The 20,377-nt window shown below is 38.9% G+C and overlaps 2 protein-coding genes across 2 annotated transcripts in view; one reads left to right on the forward strand and one right to left on the reverse strand.

Moving 5' to 3' along the window:
- The window catches only part of st6galnac2 (ST6 (alpha-N-acetyl-neuraminyl-2,3-beta-galactosyl-1,3)-N-acetylgalactosaminide alpha-2,6-sialyltransferase 2), a 162,671-nt gene that overhangs the window by 26,574 nt on the left and 115,720 nt on the right, over positions 1–20,377 (reverse strand). The gene's annotated exons all lie outside the window — the stretch shown is intronic.
- The window catches only part of LOC132141097 (NLR family CARD domain-containing protein 3-like), a 68,241-nt gene continuing 66,405 nt past the window's right edge, over positions 18,542–20,377 (forward strand). The window contains exon 1 of the mRNA XM_059550331.1: positions 18,542–18,592. The gene's annotated coding sequence lies outside the window, so the exon portion shown is untranslated. The remainder of the gene's footprint in view (positions 18,593–20,377) is intronic.

The following is a 20,377-nucleotide window of genomic DNA, read 5'->3' on the forward strand; positions in this document are numbered from 1 at the left end:
CAATGTACAATACTATTAAAAAGTTTGGGGTCAGGAAATTATTATTATTATTATTATTATTATTATTATTATGTATTATTATTATAAAGAAATTAATACTTTTATATTACTATTTTGAATAAATGCTGCTCTTTTTAACTTTTTATTGATCAAAGAAAAAAGTATCACAGGATCCCATAAAATATTAAGCAACAGTTACAATCAACACTGGTAATAAATCAGCATATTAGAGTGATTTCTGAAGGATCGTGTGACACTGAAGACTGGAGGAATGGCAGATGAAAATTCAGTACTGTGTCACAGAAGTTTTTTGTTTGTTTGTTTTTGATCAAATAAATACAGCCTTGATAAGCATAAGTGATTCCATTCAAAACATTAAAAACCTTGCCGATCCCAAACTTTTAAATGGTACTGTATGCATTTCTGTGATGATAAATGTTACAGCAATGAGATCATTTGAACAACCAACATGAAATGAATACATGATATAACACAAATAAGGCAAACATCATTAGTGTAGCGCCATTGATCGTCCCCCAAAATCATGCATTCACTTATTGTTGTGTAGTAACTTAAAACTAATGCAACTTAAAGTTTTTGTAACTTACTGAGAATATGCTAACATACTGTAAAACTGTCTGAAGTCTGTTGTCTCTCAGTGTCTTATAAATTGTATCGAACCCCCACCCTAGACCCCAACTTGTGTATGGATTAACTGGTTATTGCCATGTAGGCCTATATAGCCATAGATGCTGAATGGCCTTACTAGCTCCAGTCATAAGGCTAGTGTCACGGATCCAATCTCTGTAGATCTTTCTGCTCACCATCAGAAGGCTCCCTCACCTGAGTGCTGACTACAAATGCATCTAAAAAAAATGAATATCATGCAAAAGTTCTTTATTTTTTTGTAATTTAATTCAAAAAAGCTAACTTTCTTGTATTCTAGATTCATTGCACACAAATCAATATATTTCAAGAGTTTTTTTCCTTTTAATTCTGATGGTTATTACTTACAGCTTAGGAAATTTTTTAATTCAGGATCTCAAAGTTGTTTTATATTTTCTCAAAGATCAATCAAAAAAAGATTTACAAAACAGAAATGTTCAAGATCTCCATAGCAGGTTTAATTCTTCACTCAATACTTGGTTGTGGCTCCTTTTGCACGAATTACTACTTCAGTGGGACGTGGCATGGAGGCGATCAGCTGATGACACTGCTGAGGCGTTATTGAAATCCAGGTTCCTTTGATAGCAGCCTTCAGCTCCTCTGTATTATTTGTCAGATGTTACTTTTCTTCCTCTTCACAATTCCCCATAGATTTTCTGTGAGGTTCAGGTCAGGTAAGTTATCATGGCACTGACAGCCTCATGGCACTGACAGAGACTTGGATCAAACCTGAAGATACTGCCACCCCTGCAGCCCTCTCCACTAATTTCACTTGTTCCCACACTCCTCGTACCACTGGGAGGGGTGGAGGAACAGGTCTCCTTATATCAAAAGAATGGAAATTTGATCTTCAGCCATCACCTACAGGTACTGGTTCATTTGAATCACATGCCATTACTGTAACCCACCCTGTTAAAATCCATTTTGTGGTCATTTATCGTCCCCCAGGTCAATTGGGAAACTTCTTGGAGGAGTTGGATGTGCTGCTATCAAACTTTCCTGAAGATGGTACTCCTCTGGTACTGCTTGGTGACTTCAACATCCACCTAGATAAACCCCAGGCTGCTGACTTCAAAACTCTGCTCGCCTCATTTGATCTCAAGCTAGTGTCTACTACAGTGACTCACAAATCAGGCAACCAACTGGACCTCATCTACACGCGCTGTTGCTCTGTGGACAACTCTTCAGTTGCTCCACTGCACACCTCAGACCACTTCCTCATTACTGCTAACCTAGCACTTACTCCTGAAGTGCCTCACACTCCAACGCAGGTCACCTTTCGACGGAACCTACGCTCACTCTCTCCATCTCGCCTATCTTCTGTGGTTTCATCCTCACTTCCTGCACTCTCTCAGTTCTCTGCTCTGGACACGAACAGCGCTACGGACACTCTTTGCTCCACTTTAACATCTTGCTTGGACAACTTTTGCCCACTGTTGTCTAGACCAGCACGCACTGCCCCATCTGCCCCCTGGCTGTCTGAGGTTCTCCGTGAACATCGCTCTAAACTCAGGGCTGCAGAGAGGAAATGGCAGAAATCAAGAAACTCTACAGACCTCAGTGTGTATCAGTCTCTCCTCTCTTCCTTCTCTGCAAATGTCTTCACGGCTAAAACATCCTACTACCACAACAAAATTAACAGCTGTTGTGACGCTCGGACACTCTTCAAGACTTTCTCTTCTCTTCTTGATCCACCGCCACCACCTCCTCCATCGACTCTTACAGCGGACGACTTTGCAGTTTTCTTCACAAATAAGACGAGATCCATCAGCGGCCAATTCTCCACACCGCAGACTGAGGACAACTTCACAATGACCGATGCACACTCTTTCTCCTCCTTCTCCCCACTCTCAGAGATGGACGTCTCCGAACTTCTCCTGTCCAATCATCCTACTACTTGTCCACTTGATCCGATCCCCACTCACCTCCTTCAAGCAATCTCTTCTTCAGTCATACCTTTGCTTACTCACGTTATCAACTCCTCTCTTCACTCTGGAACATTTCCCTCAGCATTCAAGCAGGCTCGGGTAAGCCCACTGCTCAAGAAACCATCACTAAATCCAGCGCTTCTTGAAAACTACAGACCGGTATCCCTTCTTCCATTTATTGCAAAGACACTTGAGCGAGCTGTGTTCAACCAGTTTTCTATATTCCTTGTACAGAACAACCTCCTGGACAGCAACCAATCTGGCTTCAAAAGTGGCCACTCAACTGAGACTGCTCTGCTCTCGGTTACTGAAGCCCTGCGACTAGCAAGAGCAGCTTCAAAATCCTCGGTACTCATCTTACTGGACCTTTCTGCTGCTTTTGACACTGTTAATCACCAGATTCTCCTGTCCACCCTCAGAAAGATGGGCATCTCTGGAACAGCACTCCTGTGGGTTAAGTCCTACCTCTCTGACAGATCCTTCAGTGTGTCTTGGAGGGGTGATGTTTCAAAGTCACACCACCTTGCTACTGGGGTTCCTCAAGGCTCAGTACTTGGACCACTTCTCTTCTCCATCTACATGACATCATTAGGATCTGTCATTCAGAAGCATGGCTTTTCTTATCACTGCTACGCTGATGACACCCAACTCTACCTCTCATTCCAACCAGATGACCCGACGGTAGCTGCTCGCATTTCAGCCTGTCTGAGTGACATCTCTAGCTGGATGAATGACCATCACCTTCAGCTTAACCTTACGAAGACAGAACTCCTGGTGATTCCAGCTAACCCATTGCTTCATCACAACTTCTCTATACAGCTGGGCTCATCAACCATTACTCCTTCGAGGACAGCTAGAAACCTAGGAGTTGTGATGGATCATCAGTTAAGCTTCACAGACCACATTGCTACAACTACCCGGTCCTGCAGGTTTGCCTTATACAACATTAGGAAGATTAGACCCTTCCTGTCAGAGCAAGCAACCCAACTTCTTGTCCAAGCTCTTGTTCTCTCCAGACTGGACTATTGTAATGCTCTCCTGGCGGGCCTTCCTGCATGTACTGTCAAGCCTCTGCAATTGATCCAGAATGCAGCAGCGAGGGTTGTCTTCAATGAGCCAAAGAAAGCTCACGTTACTCCGCTCCTCATCAGGTTACACTGGCTACCAGTAGCTGCTCGCATCAAATTCAAGGTACTGATGCTAGCCTACAAGACGACCACTGGCACGGCACCAACTTACCTAAACTCATTGGTTAAATCTTATGTGCCCTCCAGAAGTTTGCGCTCTGCAAGTGATCGACGCCTTGTGGTACCATCCCAAAGAAGTTCAAAATCACTCTCAAGGACCTTTTCCTGGACTGTCACCAGCTGGTGGAATGACCTCCCAATCTCAATTCGTACAGCTGAGTCTTTACTCATTTTCAAGAAACAGCTAAAGACTCATCTTTTTCGCCTGCACTTAACCAACTAACACTAGCACTTTTCCTTTTCTTGTCTTTTTAATTAAAAAAAAAAAAAAAAAAAAAAAAAAAAAAAACCCTACCTATGCGTTCTATACTAGACTAACTGAGACGTGTCATGGCACTTGTATACTGTTGTTGTTCTCTTGTTGACCTGACTGCTTCTGTTGTTCTCATTTGTAAGTCGCTTTGGATAAAAGCGTCTGCTAAATGATTAAATGTAAATGTAAATGTAAATGTAAGTTGGCTGGCCAATCAAGCACAGTAATATCGTGATCCGCAAACCACTTGGAAGTGGTTTTGGCACTGTGGGAAGGTGCTAAAGTCCTGCTGCAAAATGAAATCAGCATCTCCATAAAGCTTGTAAGCAGATGGAAGCATAAAGTGCTCCAAAATCTCCTGATAGATGGCTGCACTGACTTTGGACTTGATAAAATACAATGGACCAACACCAGCAGACGTCACAGCACCCCAAATCATCGCTGACTTTAGAAACTTCACACTGGACTTTCGATTCGGTGCCTCTCCTGTCTTCCTCCAGACTCCAGATCTTGATTTCCAAATGAAATGCTAAATTTACTTTCATCTGAAAAGAGGACTGTGGACCACTGAGCAACAATTCAGTTATTTCTCTCCTTACCCCAGGTGAAATGCTTCTGAATTTTTTTTTTCCTGGTTCAGGACTGGCTTGGTTCTAGGAATGTGACAGCTGTAGTCCTTTTCCTGAAGGCGTCTGAGTGTGGTGACTCCGGCTTCAGTCCTTATGGAGCTCTCCCAAGTTCTTGAATCTGCTTTTCCTGACAATATTCCCAAGGCTGTGGTTATCCCTGTTGTTTGTGCACCTTTGCCTACCACACTTTTTCCTTCCAGTCAATTTCCAGTCAATATAATGAATACATTTTGATACAGCACTCTGTGAACAGCCAGCCTTATCAGCCATAACCATCAGAATTAAAACAAAAAAAAAACCTCTTGAAATATTTCAGTTTGTGTGCAATGAATATGGAACATAAAAAAAGTGTGCTTTTTTAATTAAATTACAAAAAATAAAGACCTTTTATTTATAGAACTCCATTTCCTTCAAGCCCCATGGAACTGATTCCCTTGACTACTTAACCAGCTCACCTCCAAATTATAACCGTCTATCCAATGATCGACTCAAAGGGATGAATTTTTGACTGAAATGACAGGCTTACTTTCATAGTTGAGGTAGAAAGATTCAGTCTTAATCATTTGCTTTTATTCATTTGGCAGATGCTTTTATCCAAGGTAGTATACACTTTATCAGTTCATGCATTCCATAATAAGTGCAGCTATGCTCTGTTTTGAGCTATAACAACGCTAAACAATAAAGTGATACATTTTTATATTACATTTTTTGCATAACAATACACATTATTTTCGTATGTGATGGTGCTTGGTCATAGGAAAGAAATAAAGTGCAATCACTAAGGTCAGGTACAGGACATAATTCACAGATAGATATGTAGACATCAATATATCTAGAACATAAGCATGACAATATCTAGCTGTCTCAACTCTACTGAATTAGGAAGTATATCACTTTAAAATAAATTCTAAATGTATTCATATCTGATCTGCTGTTACGACTGAGTGCCCTTGCAGATAGAGCTAGGTTAAACTGTTAAACACACTATTTTGTTGTTCCAGATTATTAAGATAAGTGGACATAAATACAGACTGAATAGGAGAGGACCTAGGATTGAACCCTGGGGGACAGCCTGTCATTGCAGTCCATTTAAAGGCACCTGTGTTAACAGAGAAATCCTTGCTTTCTAGATTTGGCCAAAAGAGGCAAACCCAGATTTCCAGTTTTTCTAAGTGTGTATTGTGATTGAGAGTACAGTAGTAAATATCATTAAAATCAGCACTGATATTTTACCTTTCTCAATATATAGTTGAATAGAAGCATGTGCTGTTTGTGCTGTTATGTGATGGGGAAACCAGATTGGAAATTCTCCAAGTAACACTAAGTAAACCCTTAGGTTGTGTTCACATACTGTACCTATTACACTTCTGGTGTTGTCTGTCAAAAATGGCCTTAGGCACAAAAATAGCTTATAAATATATTGTTTTGCAATATTATCAGCTAATATCAGTATCATTCCTTTTTGTTAGCTTGTTTCTTTCAATAAGGACTAGTTTTGTGTTTATTTTGGAACTGATTTATCATAAACCTCAATAATCTGAGATTACGTTTTTGAGTGAAAGACGATTTAATTGTGCATAATTTTGTCAATATTAAATAAAATATGAAAAAATACACTGTTTATCACACTAGCATGCTGTAATGTTTAACCAATACATTTGTTTTGAAAAGCTTTTATTTTGTACAAAATTTTTTTAAATTGCAAAAAAATTAAAACATAGAAATTAACGCTTGTGGTGTTCCCAGTCAAAAATGAACAGTCTACAAAAAAGGCTTATACATTTCTTGTTATGTAATATTATCACCTAATATTGGTATCAGTCTTTTTGTCATCCTTGTTTTCTTTCAGTTAGGACTGGGTTTTTATTTATTTTTGAAACTGATTTGTCGTAGACAGGGTTAGGGTTCTTCTCACTGTCTGTAGCCCGGGGCAGTAACTGTAACTCAGTCAGGTTGTGCAGGTAGTCCAGGTCTTTCAGGATGGGCCATCCATACATGCCTTCATGAGGAAGTTTGTTGTGTCTCCCAGCACAGTTTGAAGAGCATGCAGGAGATACCAGGAGACTGATCATTACATGAGTTACATGATTATAGTTTTTCATAGATTTTTGGTTTTATTTTGAATCCAGCCCTCAGTATGTTGATGAACTGTAGTCACATATAGAATGTATACAAATAATGATTTTTAAATTGAATATTTCATTCATTGAGATCCATTATGTGATTTAAGTGTTCCATTAATTTTTAGTGTATTTGCAGGCAAAAATACGTATGTGAACATGAACATGATCAGTGTTCAACACTAAATATTTCTCAGAATTCCAATCTCCCCCAATTATTTTTAATGGATGGACATTTTTGACCAATAAAGCTAAGATAAATAAGGCCTACAATCATTCAGTATCAAAATGTATTACAAAACCAATCCTAACTGAAGGAGAACTAATTGGTGATAATACTGCACAACAAGAGATTTAATAAGCTATTTTTGGTAGGCTGGTCATTTTTGACCGGGAACACCACAAGTATTCTACTGTGCTATTTTTACATGGTATAACCATTTCAAAACAAACGAAATGAAAGAAAGAAAGAAAGAAAGAAATCTAGCTGACAAAAGATTGATACCAATATTAGGTAATAATATTTTAGGGGTGCCTCAGGGCTCAGTTCTTGGACCACTTCTCTTCTCTGTCTACATGGCATCATTAGGTTCTGTCATTCAGAAACATGGCTTTTCATACCACTGCTATGCTGATGACACTCAACTCTACCTCTCATTCCATCCTGATGATCCGATGGTAGCTATTCGCATCTCAGCTTGTCTAACAGATATTTCTTGCTGGATGATGGACCATCACCTTCAACTCAACCTTACCAAGATAAAACTGCTTGTGATTCCAGCAAACCCATCGCTTCATCACAATTTCACCATCAAGTTAGGCACATCAACCATAACTCCTTCAAAAACAGCTAGAAGCTTTGGAATTATGATTGATGATCAGCTGACTTTCTCAGACCACATTGCTAGCACTGTCCGATCCTGCAGATTTGCTTTATTCAACATTAAGAAGATCAAGCCCTTTCTTTCAGAACATGCTGCACAACTCCTTGTTCAAGCTCTTGTTCTGTCCAGGCTTGACTATTGCAATGCCCTCTTGGCAGGTCTTCCAGCCAGTTCTATCAAACCTCTAAAATTAATCCAGAACGCGGCAGCAAGATTAATTTTTAATGAGCCAAAAAGAATACACGTCACACCTCTATTTATCAATTTGCACTGGCTTCCAATAGCTGCTCGCATAAAATTCAAGGCATTGATGTTTGCCTACAAAACTACCACTGGCTCTGCATCCATTTACATAAATTAATTGCTTCAGACTTATGTGCCCTCTAGAAGCTTGCATTCTGCAAGTGAACGTCGCTTGATTGTGCCATCCCAAAGAAACACAAAGTCACTTTTATGGACTTTTAAATTAAATGTTCCCTCCTGGAGGAATGACCTCCCCAACCCAATCCAAGCAGCCGAGTCCTTAGCCAGCTTGGCTTAAAACACATCTCTTCCATCTTTATTTGACCCTCTAACTTTAGCACTCACTATTCTAATTCTATTCTTAAAAAAATCTAACTACCTTTCTAATCTTTTTGTATTCTATTTTCTTTTCATTTATTATGCAATTGTGTGTGTGTGTGTGTGTGTGTGTGTGTGTGTATAAAGACCTCTAACAATAGCTTGCTCTATTCTTTTTTTATTCTATCTGTTTTCTTTTTATTTATTATATTATTTAAAAGCCCATGCTACGTGTACTGTGTTAACCTAACTGAGACTAGTTAAAGCACTTATATATCATGCCTCTTTTTGTTGTTTTTGATTGCTACCACTGTCCTCATTTGTAAGTCGCCTTGGATAAAAGCGTCTGCTAAATGAATAAATGTAACTGTAAATGTAAATGTAAATACTGCATAACAAGAAATGTAAATTTTTTACAAGATTTTTTGATATTTTGTATGTATATATATATATATATATATATATACTGTAAAACTCCATTCAAAAACTGAGGTACGTAAGCTCAGACTAACAATGCCTAAGATAAATCAGTTCCAAAAATAAACAAAACCAGTCTTAATTAAAAGAAAACAAGCTAACAAAAACATTCATACCAATATTAGTTTCAGGAATCTGGAAGGAGGACCCAATTGCAGTGTGAGAAGCAAGGGTTTATTGACAAAACAGATTCAAAAGGGTTGTGAGGTGCACAGGGGATACCACAACAGGAACACAGTAAACAGAGACAGCTAGGGAAGGCCACTGGAACAGCCTCGCACATCAACTGGGAGAATACTATAGCAGCAGAGGGGGCAGCAAGACCAGGCTGGTGGAGAGACCACAGCAATATATATATTAGAGGTTTGTTGACCTGGTCACAAGTGTGTAAAGCTACCAAAAGCATCAGTGCACCCGAGGTGGGTATGTACGTATCTCTATATTGCTCCAGCAGTGGAGATTTTAGGAACCTGTTAATCAAAAACACCACGACATTACATTAAGAAGGGAAAGTACATAAATATGTAGATTAATGTGTAGGAAATTATTCTCACCGTTGAGTCACACATTGACTTTGAGTCACACATTGAACGAAGGATGGATGGATCATCTTGAACTGATATATTTAATATATTTTACACAACAATTAATGGCATATGTTCTGATATTATGATGTTCTGAAAGCTTATTATAAGTAGGCTACATATATGGTTAGCCCAATATATTAAATAATAATCACTTTTGATCAATGTTAATTGCAAATTCAAAACTCATGAACTGAAAATGAGGAAATAATTACCATAATAATAATAATTTCTTGTAACCTGTTATGTGACATAAATAGCAATGTGTAGGAATATTTTTGTTAAACCTACCTGTCACCTTTATCAGATCATGAGCGTACAGACACACCCTGGATGGCTGCCAGCATTACGTAGTCTTGAGTCTCGGCGGGGATAAAAATATACCCGATTCCCTGTGACAATTTAATTATTTTTTGTCTAGTTACTGGTTTAGTGTATGTAAGATTATACAACAGAAAAAGCAATAATTTTACAATTTATTTACAGTGCAATCTAGTTAGAAAACAGCCAATATTGACTGGTATTTTTAATTTTTAACTTAATTAACTTGAAGGACTACATGGCTCCAGGCTAACATTTAAGAGCAGTGGCACCTGCGCCACTAAATTCTACAGATGGTGGCGCCAGAAGTAGGCAGCTGTCATACTGTATGTAGTTCGTCAGCACTGCGTGGTCAGTGACGAGCGCGAAGAGAGAACAAAACAAATGCTGGTCATGATTCTTAATGATGCACAAAACAAGGATTTGTAAAGAAAACCGTTGGAGGATTTCGAAATAATAAAAGAAGAGACTGGTTTTCCTTTGCTAAAGTGAGGAAACTTTGTTTCCTTTGTTTTTATATTTCCCAGAGGCACGCACGACACACATATGTATGCAGTATCCACATTTATTTTTGGAAGGAGGATTCCAACCCAGAAGCAGAGAGAGCAGTGTGCCCCTGGAATTGTGATTTTGTGTCCATCACTGCCCACATAGCAAACGGACTTGGCCCACATGTGGCCTCAAGGTGGAACTGCTGGACTCCTGTCGGCAATGGCATGTACCCTTTCAGCCAGAGCTGGGCCATGTGTGGCAATGACAGCACAGCGGGAATCTGGCAAACAACATGAGGGCCGATTATTGATGGGAGGAGTGTGGCCCAGATCAGTCAGGTGATATGTGGCCCAAATCAGGCTAAGATCTGGCAGCATATTATGTGACACATGATAAACGAGATAAATACAATATTGCATGATAATGGTTAAATGATACATACATTTTAATGAAGTGTAGTAATGTTAAAATGTAGTCTTTCAAATGGCAAGCCAAAACAGATTGAAACATAATTTAAAAATTAAGCAAATAAGTCAAGTGCATTAAACTGCACTTAAGTATAATTTTATTAAATTTTATATTATTATTCTTGGTACAAATAATCTTCGAATCCTTACATGAAAAGAAAGAGAAAGAGAGAGAGAGAGAGTATTTAACCGTTATCATGTAATATTTATTTGGTTTACTATGGGACAGACACTGATCTATAATACAGAATGGGGGCACATCATTTTTATTCGTAGGCTATGCTGTCAAACAAAAGCATTAAATAAAATGATGGTGAAAGTATTTTATTTTTATTTAAATCATGAATCCATGTAATGCTTGGTGTGAGGAAAAGATCTAAATTCAAACCGCATTCATTGGCGATATGTATTTCCTTCCTCTGTACCTATGGTAACTATTTAAAAATGTGCCGTTAAAGGGTTAGATCACCCAATAATCAAAATTATGTCATTAATAACTCACCCTCATGTCGTTCCAAACCCGTGAGACCTCCGTTTATCTTCTGAACACAGTTTAAGATATTTTAGATTTAGTCCGAGAGCTCTCAGTCTCTCCATTGAAGCTGTGTGTACGGTATACTGTCCATGTCCAGAAAGGTAAGAAAAACATCATCAAAGTAGTCCATGTGACATCAGAGGGTCAGTTAAAAATTTTTGAAGCATCGAAAATACATTTTGGTCCAAAAATAGCAAAAACTATGACTTTATTCATCATTGTCTTCTCTTCCGTGTCTGTTGTGAGAGAGTTCAAAACAAAGCAGTTTGTCATATCCGGTTCGCGAACGAATCATTCGATGTAACCGGATCTTTTTGAACCAGTTCACCAAATCGAACTGAATCATTTTAAACGGTTCACGTCTCCAATACACATTAATACACAAATGATGTAAGCTGTTAACTTTTTTAATGTGGCTGACACTCCCTCTGAGTTCAAACAAACCAATATCCCAGAGTAATTCATTTACTCAAACAGTACACTGACTGAACTGCTGTGAAGAGAGAACTGAAGATGAATACCAAGCCGAGCCAGATAATGAACAACAGACTGACTCGTTCTCGAGTCAAGTACCGTTTCTGTCAGACGCGTCTGATTCGTGAACCGAGGAGCTGATGATACTGCGCATGTGTGATTCAGCGTGGAGCAGACCAACACACAGAGCGTCTGAACCGAACTGATTCTGAACTGATTCTGTGCTAGTGTTATGAGCGCGGGTAAACCGAAGGCTTGAATCAAGGGCAATCATCTCCAATGAAACCATTACGTTGAGCACAAAAGAACCGGTGAACCGTTTTCTTCAACCGGTTTATTGAATCGAACTGTCCGAAAGAACTATTGGTGATCCATAAAAACCGATGCAAACAGTTCTTGACTCGTGAACTTGACTGTGTTCCGAAGATAAACGGAGGTCTCACTGGTTTGGAACGACATGAGGGTGAATTATTAATTACATAATTTTGATAATTGGGTGAACTAACCCTTTAAGAAGTTTTACAACAAGTTTTACGGCAGCGATATCAAACGCTCATTGGCTCTCATCGATTTCGTCAGAGATTGCGACATGCAGTGTTTCCGGTGATGTGTGTTTTGAATGAGAAACGCGCACCTTGAGGGAGAATATTAGGATAGTATTTTCAGCGTTTAACAACTTAAATTATGCCCCGCTCCTTACACTACGATTATATTCTGCCAGAGTGGACTGCAACTGAAATGCATCGTCATTTGGACTACTGTGGTACTGCTCTTTGACACATCTGTTATAAATTCTTATGATTAAGTTACATGTGTCTATCTGTTACGTTTCTCTTATAGACAGTATACTTTATACACTCACTCTTTATTGGTTGATTTGTTCTTTATACAAATAAATAGAAAAACCATGACATGATGTGTGGGTTTTAATTCTGATTTTCTATTCAGTTTAATGTACTTTATTGGCATAGTTTGTGTCTACATTAAAGCATGTCACAAAATGAATAATTGCGATCATAGTAATAGGTATATAGTAAAATAGCATATTAAAAGGTGATAATATGAAATATTACAATTGGGTCTGAGCTATATAAGGCTCAGGTGTGTCTCAGATTTGGGGATTCTGGTTTACTTAAGGCTGAGAAATGGCACCAATAATAAAACCTGTTTTGGCCCAGACCAGGGCCAGCTAAGGCTGATTAACTGGCTGAGATTCGGGCAGTTATGGCCCATGTGTGGCCCGAGTCTTTAATTCAGTTTTGGGCCACTTCAGGGCCGTCTTTCTTTGCGGTACTTGGGCCGAGGGAAAAGTCATTGTGTGGCCCGGATCTGGGCCAGAAGACATTTGCTATGTGGGAAAGACACATTTTCCAAGAAGGGATGCGTTAGACTTTTTCCATAAAATTATCAAGTGCTTTTACTTGAAGGAATTGATTGACAAGTGGAATCTTTATCGCTAAAGTTCACAAGACATTGTGTGACTCATTTCTCCTGCTGTAGATTTAGATGTATGAATGTAAAATGTTCCTGTTTTTTCCAAGAGCACTTTTATGATGCAGCAAGTACAAGTGGTTATCTTGCTTGGCGTTTAAAAAACGTTCAAATAAACAACTCTCGTCACACTAAATGAAAGAAAAAGCCCAGCTCTGAACAAGGAGGTCCAAACATCAGGAGAGACATTAGCTTAGAACATCAGCTTGAGGGAGATGCTCTTGTGGAGGCCATTTCACTTCTTGCTCATACACAAGTTGAAGAAACCATTTTTGAAAAGACGAGACCGATATTTCGCTATCGCCAGGAACTTGTTCACAATGCAGATACAGCAACAAATATTTTTACACACCAAAAGATTGGCAAGCAATATTTAAAATGATTCAATGTTGCTTTAAGTGCATGTGTAAGTGTCTAATTCTGATAAATATTTAGAAGGTGAACCAAGATTTTGTTCTTCTGTTGGATTTAAACATCCTCCAAGCTCTTCCTCCATGGTGGGATGGAACCATTAAGCCAAAAAACATTCAAGCAAGAAACTTGACTTAAGCCTGGTTCACACGGGACGATTTTAAAATTGTCGGCCGATTTTCCAAACCTGAGAGACCCCACACACGGCGATAAAAAATCACGGGTCTAACAGTTTTGCTCGTACAGTGTGAGGTGTGCAGCCACACAGCAAAATCAACACATCACACACGAACCGATTTGACTCCCGAGCATTCCCAGGTCAGACGGGAAATCTCGCAAAATCCCTCGAGATCAAACGTGACTTCAGAGTAAACAATCATGGCGGACGAAGATGATGCAGTGGCCATAGTTTGTGCTTTGTTTTTAACCGAAAAAAACCCCCACAAGAAAACGCGAGCATGGACTATACTTGCTACATCATGATATGGAGGTGAGTTGCTGTTTTATCTCATAGAAATGTCGTTACGTACTACACTGATTAATTACCGTTGAAATAAACGTTCATATATTCGTTTCCATGTACTCTGGTGGACTGCAGTTGTGGATGTAGTTATGCCCATCGACTTTCTGGTGCGCCATGCCGCCGGCTTTTTTGATTTTGTTACCCGGTACTTCCTCGCCGCCTCGTCACCTCGCTTTCTGATTGGCTACACGCCACAGTCCACAGGCTGCGTGATCGTTTGTCCTCGGGGGACACCACACACGAGAAGAAATCGGGCCAAATAAATCCAACATGTTGGATATCCCCGATTTGAGATCGGAGCGGTCCCGACGTCCTTCCGAGCAGAGGAGAGCAGTCTTAACACACCACACATGGCAGGAATATCTGATCAGATTATTTTACGATAATCGGAGCAACCTTAAGATTGTCGGAAGGGGTGAATTGGGGCTAAAATCGGCCTAATTATCCTGCCGTGTGAACCAGGCTTAAGACATCTCCTGTGCAACATCTCCTGAGAGAATCATAAACACGGGACGTGATGGTAAACTGTCCATTGTGCCAATGGATGGTATGCACATGGTTTGCCTTGATGTTGAGAGTGGCGTGGGAGCTGTACCTCAGTCATGGGAAAGATGTAAATTTCAGGACACATCATCAGTAATGTACCTTTGAATCAGGGGGTGTTTCGGCCTTTCAACACTAGACACCCTCATCAAAGGTGGCCAGCTACAGGGTGATCAAACCTGAGCTTGTGTCCCATGCCCAATCATGAAAATCTGGTTGTTTACATGGCACAGCCCACGGGACTATGCAAGGCAGGAGGCGTCCTCTTCCCTGAGTCAAGCCTAGAGCTGACCGCATACCTTGTTCACCCTCCTCATGGAGGGTTGTGCCCTGGGTTCTCAAGTGGGTTATAGGGTGGGGGGATTAGTGAGTGGGTCGATAAGTGAGTGGGTCATGTTGATGCTCTATGAGCCCAACAAGGATCCTTTCTCTTAATCCATATCCACTGGCTGCTTCTTTTGGCCGCTTCAGAGACGGATCTAATTGTCTGTCGCAGAGCCTGTCCATGGATGCCAAGGTCTTTCAGCAGTCTGATGGTAGATGAAGCCACAAAACCTCTGCAACCCACTTCAACCGGATAGACTTTCGCTTTCCATCCCCTTTGTTGAGCGTCTGCTGCTAGTTCTGTATAGCGCAGTTTCTTGCGTTCATAGGCCTCATCCGTTGAATTCTCCCATGGGACTGTGAGCTCAGTGATGTAAACAGACTTCAATGAAGGGGACCAGAGAACCAAGTCTGGCCTAAGGGTGGTGACTGCAATCTCAGCTGGAAAGATTAGTTGCTGCCCAATATCGACAAGCATCTTCCAGTCCCGGGCCATGGCTAGCTGTCCAGCCTCTGATTTAATATAGATGATTTAATAGGGGGATGTTGATGTCTGATGTCAGCTGAGAAAGCCCCTGAGAATGCCACAGATTCAAGTAGGCAAAAATAGTCAATTAATCTGATTACAGTCATGCTTTTTGTCCCATTCCACTCTAGAGTATAATGTTCCTTATTTGTTGTAGCTGTTTTTATTTTGCCACAGACTGGGACAGTGATTTATCAACTCTGCTTTTACTGGTTCACCTTCTTCGCCATCTGCTGGGCGAAAGATTGCTGCAAAAATAAGTCCCTCTGGTGCAATTGAGAAACTTGTGGTGTTTCATAAGGTGAGGTTTTTTTTATTATTCTTTTTTTTATTTGCAATCATTTTAAATCTTGTAATTTAATCAATACTTTCTTCAGGTAACCAAACTTTAAAAATTATCAGTAGTTATGAGTAAGAAAAATACTAGTTAAGAATTATAAGTGTTTTTCTTGCATTGACTACAGAAACCATTGATTAATGTACCAGGGTCATATTGTGTAAAGTTTGCCAACCGTCAGAAAAGCGGAAGGTTTTTTTAATTTTATTTTTTTTGAGAGGGTATGAATTTGTGTACTCTATTTTGAGTGTTCAGGGTTGCACTGGACAACACTGGCTAAACAACAATGCTTTGGAATATATGTTGTAGTTTGTTTCAAAAGACAAACAATGTATAGTCTGAAAAATATGATTATAAGATTACCAAGTGTTTAATTTTTTAGGTGTATTTAGTTACCTGTAAAATGTTTTAAAAGACTAAAATTGGAAGGATAACTTGTTTGTTTTTCACCTTTATAGTCATGCTGCTTGATGAGCACCTGGCTAAAAGCCGAAGTCATCAACCATATCTTCTAGCAATGGGGAGGAGTCAAGATGTGATTGACAGCTATTGCATTGCTCTGGATAACAAGCTTATCTCTTGTCAGACGGCTGGTTCTCTGGGTGCTTTGGATGAGCTCTTCAAAGTACACTACATTTTTAACAATGCTCTCAGCAACTTTTACACTTCCATGCAGACCATGGTTTATAACATAGTTGTTGGAAAAATAAAAGAGTCACCAAGAGTGAAAGAACTGTGAGCTAAACTGCTGAATACTAGCACCTGAGCTAAAATCTTGAAAAAATGTTGCTCTGCTTTAGATGTGAAGGGTTGTGTGCCGATGCCCATTCACTGATTTCACATTTGAAGTGTGAACATGGCTTCTATCCCACTTATAAGTGTAGACTTGTTTGCAGTCAACAACAGCAGTTTTCCACATACTCTGGGTTTAGAAAACATTTGGAAAAAGTTCATGTTCCTTGTTATATGTCCCACTTTGTAGCCAGTCAGATACAGTACAGTCTGAACTCTCAGATGAGGAACCTCGTTTAGATGATGATTGTGTTGAATGTGATAAAGTTCTTTCTAAAGAGGATTCAAAGGACATGTGTGCTTCAGTTGTTGTGAAGCTGCAGGGAAGTGGTGCTTCTTGTCCCACAGTTTCATTGATTATATGTGATCTTGAAGGGTTTAACTGGCTCTCTTTCTTTTACTCTAAAAAATCTTCTACTGAAGTTCAACTCTGCTGTACTGAACATCGACTTAATTTATCTCTTTCTCTCTCAAGATGTTAAAAAAAAAATTTTTTATGCCATTTTAGCTCCTTTGATAAATTATGTTAAAAATTCTTGAGAATGAGGGGATTTATTTGCCAATTTCTTCTGAAAAGGTTTATGGTTCAGTTTGTCAGGTTGGAGGAGATAACTTGGCAATGCATGCTCTTCTTGGTTTTTACTGAGTTTTTTAACAGTAATTACTTTTGTCACTTGTATCTAACTGAAAAAATCTGATGCCCAGAATGTTTATAGTGAGGATGACCCAAGGGTAGTGGTGCGTGATAAAGCCAGCTTTGAGATGCACTGCAGGGACATTCAGTCAGATCACAGTTGAACTCTGTATATGAGGTTAAAAGAGACTCTTCGTTCGGCACTTTACAGTATTTTCATATTTGTTCCATTTATTCCTTTGATATAATGGATGGCATACTAGAGGATGTCGCTCAGTATGAATTGAAACTTTTATTTCAATACATGACTGGAAATTTCTTATAAAAAAATAATCTTTTAAGGATTTATTCTTTTGACTTTTTGACTTTGGTTACACAGAGTTCAGAAAACCCCGACAAATTTCAACTTGGTAAAAGGACTAGAAATCATCAATCAGTTAACTCAGCAGAAATGAGCCGTTCTGACCCCTTTTAACTAGGTCAAGGAAATACAGCCATTAAGAATTATTTACAGTTATTTGCTCAGACTCATATTCACGTGTTTATTAAGTGGCAAGTCTACATCTAGACAAGACCTATTATATGATAAAAATTAAATTCACCAATAAAGATTAAGTATATAATGTTATGGGTACCTGCACATGTTGGGATAGAGGGAAATGTGGAAGCTGATCGTATGTTCAAGAATGCACTAAAACAAACCAATATACATGTAAACAGGTCACTTAGTGAAGCAGAGATGAAAGGAATAATTAGAGGAGCTATGATTAGGAAATGGCAAAAGATGGATGGAAAGGTCAAGGGTCGTCTTCTACACAACATTCAGAAACAAGTTGAAAATGGTAGGAAAAACTTTGGAAGTCGGAAGGAGGACACAATAATATCTAGACTCTGTACTGGTCACACAGCTCTTAATCAATCACTATTTATTATTGGTAAACATGAATCAGGTAATTGCAATAAATGTGGTATACCAGAGACTGTGGAACATATACTATTAAACTGTGAAGCAAATGAATGAGAAAGAACAAGATTAATAGAAGAATTAATTATTTTGAATATCAAAAATATAACAATTAAGACAATACTAAAGAATGCTCCAGCACAGTATAAAGTATATTATGCAGTTATACGTTATTTGAAAGCAATAGGTTTAGAATAGTATATAGCATAATTATCAGTTTGTTTAAGGTTGTCATTAATATCCGTCATGCTCCACACTCCAGTCCAGTAGGAGGCGGAAATGCACCTTTATAAATGGGTTTGTAACCGCCTTTAAAAGAAAAGAAGAGCGTTATAACCGAAAGTAAACTTGAAAGTACATGCACATTTTGAAGACTTAAAATACTTAACTTCCGATATCACAGTTCACGGTAAGTTCAGTTATCAGCTTCTAATATCATGTATTATTGTACACTGTAGGGAGTTGTTGTTATGCATTTTAAAATGTGTCCGTGGTGGGATGAAGATTGCAATGAAGCTATAAGAAATAAAAGGAAAGCATTTAAGAAACCTGTTTAGAAAAACATGAAAGGAATAAGTAAGCGATTTGAATTATCTGTTCTTAGAAGAGGAGAAGAGTTAGCAACAGATGAAGAGAAGACAATAATATTTCCAGAGGAGTTTATAAAAGTCAACTCTTCTAGAAACTTGTGTGAAGAGAGAAAAAGATTAAGAGATGTTCAATATAAAACTGGCAGTAAAAGACAGAAGCAAAGTTAAGGATAGTGTGTTCCATTTGAAATGACTGAATTTAAGACAGCATTAAAAAGAGTGAAAGAATCAGCAGCTGGACAAGACGGGGTGAGCTATGCTATGGTAAGATAAAACATCTTAGTGGAGAGGCTTTTGCTGTAGTATTGGATTTTATTAAACAAGATTTGGATCCAAGGGTTTCACCTAAGAGATGGAAAGAGAAAATAGGGAAGGAACAGAGGACTCAGTAATATGCTTGGAGTCAGACATTAGAAAAGTGTTGTTTAATAAAGAGATTATTCTTTAACTTTGAAAAAGCATATATGATATGGTATGGAGAGAAGGGTTGCTGCTGAAGAAGAAAACATGTGGATAGGAGGGAGAATGTATAATTGGATTAAAGGATTTCTGGAAGAAAGATCAATTAAGGTGAGAGTTGGTGCATATCATCAAAAGGTATGATAGAGAATGGCATTCCTCAGGGGTGTGTTATAAGACAATTTCTTTCTGTTATTATGATGAATTATTTGTTTATGAGGGTGGATAAAAAAATATTTGCAGATCTTTGTTTGCAGATGATGGAGCTCTGTGGTTCAAAGGAAAAAAGCATTAAAAGAAGTTGGTCATTTAAGTGGGGGTTAAATTCTCAGATATTGAGAAGATGGAATAGAAATGTTGAATATAATGAGATGTTTGTCTGGGATAGAATGGATCAAAAATGGACTATAGAATCATAGTAGAATCATAGTATATGGATCTGCAGCAAAAACTCATCTAGATAAATTGGGGTGAATTCAAGTGATCGGACAAATCACATCCTACTTTAAGGGTACTAGAGCAGTGTTGGGAGTATGGAAAAGGGGAATGTAATAGGTTTGGATGGGTGGTTGGAGGTTTAGTTAAGGAGTTGGCTATTAAAGAGTTAAGTATTACTCCAAAAGTAGCAGTGCCAGCAGTCACTTTGTGGATTTTACCACAGCCTTCAGTTGATTTAAGAATGCTGGAGCATAGGAAAATAGAGGAAACTCCAGGAAATCCAGGTAAGGGAATACCTGTGGTTAAATTGTGGACATAAAACACAAGTCCAGATAATAAACAAGTAGAGGTAGCAGATGTTATTCCCAACATGTTAATATCTAGAAAGTTAATGATTTTAAATTAGTTATCAGTATTTTCAGTGGTGTTAATAGCATTAATAATGGAATTAAGATGGATAAGCGAGGCATGATTGAAGGACGTGTAGTGTGTTCGGATTTTAGTTATGCTCTAATTGAAGCACAATAGTCAGACTCTAGACAGTGCTTAGACGTACAGATTCTGCAAGAATGATGTACTTTACAGCAGAGAAGGGTGAGCATATGTGTGTGTGTGTGTGTGTGTGTGTGTGTAGGGCTGTGACGGTATGGGATTTTTTCTTACCGCGGTGATGAAGCAAATAGACTCGCGATTTGGCGGTTAACCGC

Source organism: Carassius carassius, chromosome 1, assembly GCF_963082965.1.
Source record: "Carassius carassius chromosome 1, fCarCar2.1, whole genome shotgun sequence".
Taxonomy (NCBI): Eukaryota; Metazoa; Chordata; class Actinopteri; order Cypriniformes; family Cyprinidae; genus Carassius; species Carassius carassius.